A 6,712-nucleotide genomic window follows, 5' to 3' on the forward strand; every position below is an offset into this window, starting at 1 on the left:
GGAGACGATAAAGCAACAAGCGTTGCAAAATTACCAGCTGGGACTGAGGGACGAAATAAAACTGCTTGTCAGAGCCCGAAACTACGAGAACATGCAAGACGCCATAGCTGGCGTAAGTGCCGAGAAAAATTTAATAGTCCGAAGGAAACGGCACGATATAGAAACGGCTATGCAAACTCGCAGCCGAAAGACAATAAAGCGAAAGTAACGTGTCACAAATGCGGAAAACCCGGACATTATAGCAGAGATTGCCGAAGCAGTCGATATTCAAATCGTTTTCAGCTGCCGAAACCCGATACGACACCCCGAGTAAATGCGATGGAGAAGCACTGCAAACATTGCAAAAAACCGGGACACGTCCAAGAGGAATGCTGGCAGTTGCACGGGAAACCGAAAAATAATAGCGCGAGATACGCTAAAAACAATTACTCGCACGGAAAAGCGAAAAGGAGCAACGATGAGAGTAACAAATACAAAGAAAAGAGCGCCAACTCAGCGGCAAGCAGTGACGACGATGAGAAGGATGAAAAGAAGAAGCGCCGCGCGCTCGAGTATCAGGTTGCACACGTGAAAGATACACCGAGACGTAACACGGGTTTAGATTTGATTAACCTGCCCATTCGTGAAACGAAGCGAGGAAAAGTGAGCATACTATTTGACACAGGTGCCGCGATATCATTAATTAAAGTGAAACACTTAAAGGGCGAAACACTAATCGAGGAAAACGAAATAACGTTAACAGGTATAACAGGTCACAAGGTAAAGACCTTAGGAAAAATCAACGCGACGATAAAGCTGAAAGAAGCACGAGTAAAACACGCCATGTACGAGTATGTCGTGAAGGATGACTTCCCAATGGAATATGATGGAATCATTGGAGTCGATTTTGTAAAGAAGCAAAAGGCTAAGTGCGACTACGGAAGAAAACAGGTAACAATAGGACAGCAAGTCTTAAAACTGTACCCATACTGTAAAATAGCACTAAACCCACGAAGTGAAACGATCATACAAGTGGCTACTGATAAGAATATGATCGGCATAATACAAGCCGAGGAAACACGACCAGGGGTATTCATAGGAAATTGCCTGGTGGAACCAAAAAATTTTATAGGCGCAGCAAGCATTTTAAATACTACAGACGCGGTGATAGAGATGCCGATGCCGCAAGTAACAATAAAGGAAGTCGCTCAAAGCGAGACCGAAGAAATCAACGTGACACATATAGAGTGTGTAAACGGAGAAATTCCAAGAAGCAAAAGGGTAACCGAGCTATTGCGCACGGAACATTTAAACTACGAGGAAAGAAAATCAATAATCAACATTTGCACAGAGTACAGTGATATATTTCACATGAACGGAGAACCTCTGACTTGTACGGAAGCTGTAAAGCACAAAATTGCTACGCAGGCAAATAGCTCCCCGGTCAACGTCCGACCATATCGCCTACCGGAAAAGCACAAGCAGGAGGTAGACCGACAAGTGCAAGAAATGTTAAAGAACGGCATAATAAGACATAGCACGAGTCAGTGGAATGCGCCACTGCTAGTGGTCCCGAAGAAAGCAGACGCCTCAGGAAAACCGAAACTACGAGTTGTAGTCGATTTCAGAAAGGTAAACGACCTGACAATAGGCGATTCGTTCCCAATACCAAACATGACGGACATATTAGATCAGTTGGGAAATGCAAAATATTTTTCGACGCTGGATCTAACTTCGAGATACCACCAAATAAAAATGGAGGAAGCTGATAAGGAGAAAACAGCATTTTCCACTCCACATGGGCACTACGAATATAATAGAATGCCATTTGGTCTAAAAAACGCACCAGCTACGTTTCAAAGAGTAATGAATGCCGTATTAACCGGATTACAGGGAATCAAGTGTCTCGTATATATAGATGACATAGTCATATATGCGCATAGTCTACAGGAACACAACAAACGACTCGTTGAAGTATTAAAAAGGCTAAGAGAGAATAATCTAAAATTACAGCCGGACAAGTGCGAGTTCCTAAAAAAAGAGGTGACGTACCTCGGACACAAGATAACAGATAACGGAATCCTCCCGGATCCAACGAAATTAGAAGCCGTTAAAAGGTTTCCGACGCCAGAAAAAGAAAAGGATATCCAGGCCTTCATCGGATAGGCAGGATATTATAGGCGATTTATGGAAAATTTCTCTAAAATAGCAAAACCCTTGACAAATGTACTGAAGAAGGGAACAAAATTTGAGTGGACGCAAGAGCAACAACAAGCGTTTGATATTTTAAAAGAAAAATTGACGACAGCGCCCGTTCTGCAGTATCCCGATTTCGAACAGCCGTTTATATTGACGACTGATGCATCCGATCATGCGATTGGAGCAGTATTATCGCAGGAAAAAATAGGAAAAGATAGACCAATAGCATACGCGAGTCGAGTCTTAAATAAAGCCGAAGAAAATTATAGCACTACGGAAAAAGAATTGCTAGCCATAGTATGGGCGGTCAAACACTTCCGACCGTACCTATACGGAACGAAATTCACGATAATCACAGACCACAAATCTCTAGTGTGGCTATTTAGCGTAAACGATCCAGGATCGCGCCTAATAAGGTGCCGATTAAAATTAGAAGAGTACGACTACGTAATCGTACACAAGGCAGGTGAGATAAACAAAAATGCGGACGCGCTCAGTCGACACGTTGCTGACGTAAACACCGTCGAGGAGACAGACACGACGACGGAGCGCGAATACTCAGAAGAGGAAAAGAAGAAAATACTGTATGAATACCTTGATGCGCCTGTGGGAGGACATCAAGGAGTGGAACGCACCATACGAAGAATTCGGTTGACTCATAATTGGAAAGGGTTAACGAAGGATGTGGTAGAGCACATCTCAAAATGCGAAAAGTGCCAGAAAAATAAATTGTCACGAAGAATAAAGGTACCACTGGTGGTAAGACAGACACACCAGATAGGCCATTCGAAAAATGTGCCTTAGATATTGTAGAACCGTTGACAACGACTACACAGGGAAACAAATACTTACTGACGTTCCAAGACAGTCTAACGAAATTTAGTAAGGTAATCCCCATACCGAATCAGGAAACAGTCACGGTCGCAAAAATGTTCGTAACAAGAATAATCTTAGAACACGGCATACCCGAAAAGGTACTGATCGATCAAGGTACCAATTTCCTAAGCGATGTATTCAAGAGTACGTGCAAATTATTAAAAATAAAAAAGATCCAGACGACGGCTTACCACCCAGAAAGCAATGAAGCTCTGGAAAGATGGCATCGCACTATTGTAGAGTACTTGCGACACTACATAGACGAGGATCAAAGTGATTGGGATGAATGGATCCCGTACGCAATGTTTACATATAACACAACGCCACATAGCGCGACAGGGTACACGCCACACGAATTGATATACGGGCACCAAGCGACTCTACCTACGGCCCTGACTCAACCGCCGCGACAGACGTACTCGTACGATGACTACGCACAAGAACTACGCGAGAGAATGCGAGCTACGCAACAGACAGCGAAGGAACACTTAATAGTCAAGAAAGAAAAAGCAAAAACGCAATACGACAAACGAACTAAGGCTGTAGTGTTTAAAGTAGGGAAAAAGGTACTCCTACACGACGAAACCGTGAGGAGAGGACGCTCGAAAAAACTAGATTCTCAATGGATAGGTCCGTATGTTATAATAGAAAAGCACTCGAAAATAAATTATACTATAAAAAAGGGACGACGAAGCCTACGAGTGCACGTAAATCACATAAAACCCTTTGTAGAATATTAGGCGAATAAAACTACAAACAAAGGGGGAAGGGACAGGAATAAAAGATAGAAGATAGGATAAATGAACAAAAAAAACTGCCTAATAGTCAAGAAACGCGAGCTAGAAACATGTACGCGAACCGAGTAAAATTATGTATACGATCAAGCATTCCCGACATAGCACGTGAGTGGAGACGCACCATGCGAGGTGCAAACCTATGTAAAGGCCCCAGGCCACCTAAGTGCGTGCGAAAAACGACACCTTACGAGCAACCGGACCATTTGGATAACGGTAGAAGAGACACACACCTGGCTATACTCCACGCGAGGAGAGCAAAGAATCAGCGTCCAATGTAACGAACAGCTAGAAATCGAAATCACTATAAATAACACAGGTAAAGTCACTTTACAAGATAAGTGTAAGCTAACCACGCCCGACGTAATCCTGAAAACTAAAACACGAATAGGCAATAAAGTAGTACAAACACACCTACCGGGATACAATTTAACAAAAAATACGGTCAACCCCATGGCCGAAGGAAATCATCTAAACTTACACAGTAACCTAAAACTGAAACCCGTTATAACCAACCCGAAGGAACTAATAGAACTAAGCCTAAGTACACAGGAACTCGAAAGAGAACTGGAAAACGGAACGAACGAGCACATATTTGCGAACAGATACGTCGCGTATTCACTAAGCTCGGGTATGGCAATAATTATAATTAGCATAATAGGCCTAAGCGTATGGGCAATATACCGTAGAACGAAAAAACAACAGAATACACCAAACTATGTTAACCGCGAACCCGAGATGCTGTACTAAGCACATATTGTAAAGAAATACTGTAAGGAACAAGGAAAAGGGAGAGGGTAAACCCATGAGCGGAAAACTTCACCCCTCAGTTTTCCTTCTTCCAAAGGGGGAGGGATGTTGTGCCCCGATTGCATAAAGAGGTAAGGAGGGCACTCAAGCATTGTAATTACAATTAAAATAACACTAGCGTAAGCAGATTGTGCGATCGAGCCACAAAAGCCCGACCGCGCAACCTAATTAAATTCGAAGAAGAAGTCAGCAAGTTCTCGACCCGATTACGAATGGCCGCAATCGAGTACCGAGAACGCTGACGACTCGATCATCGGGCTTAAAACCAAAGGAACGCCCGAGATCGAGGCACTTGTCAATCACGCGCATGGAGGTAAGAATACCTGGAGGGAGTATATGAGAGGGGTAGTGAAGCCGGAGACGTGGGACAAAAATTGCCAACCAAGATGGCGGCAATGTGTGACCAACTCAGCAAGATAGTATTCATAACCTCATCTTATTTTTAAATTATCTTAAATTCATCCGAAGATGCTTATCTCATGGTGCAGATCATTTTATATGACTACGGAATATCTGAAGATAACCTTAAGATAATCTTAAATATAAATTCTAGCTATGAATTGGATATTGAATGCTTTTGCACCGGGAAATGATCAATAATTATTAATCAGTATTAGTGAAAATCAGAGTAAAAATTAAATTATATATAACTTACTTAATAATACATTATTTATAAATAATCCATATAAATAATATATACTCGTATAAGTAATATATAAATAAGTGATAAAAGAAATAAAAAGGAAAACAATTATAAAAAATACATATACACCATATATATTTTATTTGCGTTGATTATTACAAAATAAGTACAGTATATTCCATTACTTTATAAAGATATCACTGCCCTTTAAATAAAATAAGTTTATTAGCCGCGTGTCTTTCGCTTAACATATTATCTTTAGTAATTAAACGTCCTATTGAGTATAATCTAATATTAATATATTTGTTAATAATCGCTCTTATTAACAATAAAGCGTGATTCTCAAATGCCGTTTGACCTGTACAATGATGTGTTAAGTGTACAAAAATATTGGAATTTCCAATAAATGATTTTAAAGTAGAAGTAGTTAAATACAACTGTGTATATTTTTTCAGTAAATGCTCGCCTCCACTTTCATTTAAAGCACATCGTATTGCTGCCTCAGACCGTTGATAAATAATAATAACGTCTTGCGAAGGATATGTTAAATGTCCACGATTTTTAATATTTATTAAATTATATTGCTCGTTATCGTCGTTACCGACAAGAGCTTCTAAACAATCTTCACAATGGAGTACGTTTATTAAATGTTTGACGACAAAACCAGCAATATACGTGATTACTCGTATTGAAAATTCAGTCAAATGTACAGTCATGGGCAAATAACATTCATTCTCTAAAGTACTTTCATCGTTATCTTTATTTGTCACTCGAAACTGTGGGGTCGATGCATTTAATGCAGCTATCGGATTTGATGATATGTGCAAAATCGTTATCGATTCCAACGGTATACAGTTGCCTGAATCAATAGCTTTTATTTCGGAATGAACAAGTAATTTTTTATATGCGGTTTTAAATTGTCTAACTGTCGGGTTATTGTTCCAGCCGCCTTGACTGCGAATGCAACCAAAAAATAATTCGATATGATCTTGACTTAGCTTATACGTAGGTATATATTGTTACGCCCGCTAATATTGGACGCCCAGTATCTGGCGATTTGGCGAATTCCCTCTATGATGTTCAAGTTGCCTGATTACGGTGGTGTTTTGTTGTCAACACGTTTGAAAATGAGAGAGAGAGTTTGGCCCCTGCCTGGTGCAGACGTTCGAGGGCCGTTCTTTCTGTGTAATAAAGATCTCCTTTTTTCTTCCCTCACACGGCTCTATTTCAATTACGCGAGCGCGCACGCGAGTACGCGAGTGCGAGTGCGCGAGGTCTTGTGCGGACGGCGGAGCCGGACGTAACATTTTGGGGGCTCGTCCGGGATCGGACGAGCGGCGGAGAGCGAGGACGGCTTACGCCACAAGGAAAAGACGACGCCAACGGAAACGACGCCAACGAGCGAGCCGTC

The sequence above is a fragment of the Vollenhovia emeryi genome, unplaced genomic scaffold (assembly GCF_000949405.1).
Source record: "Vollenhovia emeryi isolate VEMERY1.0 unplaced genomic scaffold, V.emery_V1.0 DF939400.1, whole genome shotgun sequence".
Classification (NCBI taxonomy): Eukaryota; Metazoa; Arthropoda; class Insecta; order Hymenoptera; family Formicidae; genus Vollenhovia; species Vollenhovia emeryi.